The sequence below is a fragment of the Acomys russatus genome, chromosome X, assembly GCF_903995435.1.
Source record: "Acomys russatus chromosome X, mAcoRus1.1, whole genome shotgun sequence".
In the NCBI taxonomy this organism is placed as follows: domain Eukaryota; kingdom Metazoa; phylum Chordata; class Mammalia; order Rodentia; family Muridae; genus Acomys; species Acomys russatus.
In genome coordinates this window covers 39,505,433-39,507,372 of record NC_067169.1, presented here as the reverse complement: position 1 = coordinate 39,507,372, position 1,940 = coordinate 39,505,433, and the positions used below count along the sequence as shown (strand labels likewise).

The 1,940-nt window shown below is 46.8% G+C and overlaps 1 pseudogene; it reads right to left on the bottom strand.

Annotated features, from left to right (window-relative positions):
• Positions 1-818: 818 nt before the first annotated feature.
• LOC127185711 (ras-related protein Rab-11B-like) lies at positions 819-1,447 on the bottom strand (annotated as a pseudogene).
• Positions 1,448-1,940: the final 493 nt, after the last annotated feature.

Genomic DNA, 1,940 nt, shown 5'->3' with positions numbered 1-1,940 from the left:
GAGTTTGAGATCTGGGGTTTGGCGTAAATTTTACAAAGTGTATAAAGAGCCTTTGTATCTCTACAATAATAAATACTAAAGGCTACAAGGACACTTGTATATATATAAAAACAGAAATAGCTACTGTGTCATTTGCAGACAGGTTTCTGACCAGACAGGGAGATGAGACAGAGAAGTAGGGATGTGTAGTGGAGAGCATTGCTTCCAGAGGAGGGCGGAGATGGGTAAGGGTATCTTTTTCTAGCACAAATCTACAGGCAGGAGCACGAGTGCATAGGCTTGGGAACGCTGGAGGCCATGCTGGTGCTGGCTATAGTGGTGTAGGCAGGCGGCAAAGCCCAGAGTGTCCACCTGCCCAGCCCTTAATGCCTGGCTCTTCCAGTATGGGCTCAGAGAAGGTTTGGGGTGGGGACGCAGAGACAGCTGGGTCAACTAGCCAGAGAGGGAAGGAGGTGATCTAGCCCCTGTGTCTGCCATGGAAAACCAGATAAGCCAGCTGCTTCTGTGCTCATCTTCATCACTTTTGGCTGGCCCTCATCTTTGGCTGGCCCTATCAGTCCTACCAACCTTCCTACCTTGTCAAGATGGCCACAATACATAAGAGCATGTAGATAAACAAGGGGCTTATCTAGAGCAGACAGTTCAGGAGAGGCCACTTGTCTCTTGGTTGTCCTTGGTCATCAGGCTAGCGGGAGGAGCTCATTTGGACGGTGCAAGCAGCCTGTCCTAGAGGGATCAGGGAGGGCCAGGAGGACACTGGTGAGGGGCTGGTCGTGGACTGAGGACAAGTACCTATACTGGGTGGAGGCACAAGGCAGTCACATGTTCTGGCAGCACTGCAGCTTATTGGGTTTCTTATTGGTGGTGGGTGGCACACTGATGTCCACCATCTTGTTACCAGGGGACTCATCATGGGCCACACAGTCAGTGATTTGCTTCTGTGACACAATGCGGTAGATTTCTGTGAGGGTGTTCTTGAATGTTTCCTCGACATTGGTGGAATACAAGGCTGAGTTCTCAATGAAGGGCAGGTTGTTCTTTTCTGCAAAGGCACGGGCCTCTTCAGTTGGCATAGACAGAAGGTGGCACAAGTCCTTCTTGTTGTCCACCAACATGATGACGATGTTGCTGTCTGCATGATCCTACAGTTCTTTCAGCAAGCACTCCATATTCTCATATGTCAAGTGATTGGTCATGTCATATACAAGCAGTGCACCCTCCTCACCACAGTAGTACCTGAAGGTGATGGGACAGTATCATTCCTGGCTGGCAGTATCCCAGACCTGAGCCTTTATGGTGTTGTCATCCACTTCAAAGCTGTGAGTGGTGAACTCCACTCACAGCTTTTGCTCTTGAATTGTAATAGCAGATTGCTTGTGTCCACACCTGAGTCCATAATAAACACAACTTTGTATAGGTGGTAGCACTCATTGTCCTGGGTCTCCATTGTCTTGGTTCTTCCCACCCTACCTAGTAATTTTAAAAAGTTGTCAGACAAGGTTTTTCTATAATATATGGTATTTAAAGATTTTTTTTTTTTTATCATCTTAAGGATCCCTTGACAATAAGACAGTTTAATTCCTGGCAACACCCAGCCTACTTCAGAGAAGATGATTAGCATCAAAGAACTTCCTCATGGAGATGGCTTCAAATGTGGCAAACAAGCCACTGGGGGAAGGTCCTTGTTTCTACCACAGACATAATTATGCCTAAAAATGGGCATGCTTGAATGCAGGCCAAACTCTATCAAGACAGGATAAGCAAGCCCTCAATGTTTCCTGCCCCACAAATATGTCTTTCAGATATGTTGGACCAGAGGCTGAAGAAGATGCTCCAACATTATAGAGAGTTTTGAGTGACTATTCAGGTAACAAGCTGTCTCTGTCATCGTCTCATTTGGAAAGCTACTAACCTGCACTCCCTGTATACTCAGGTAATCA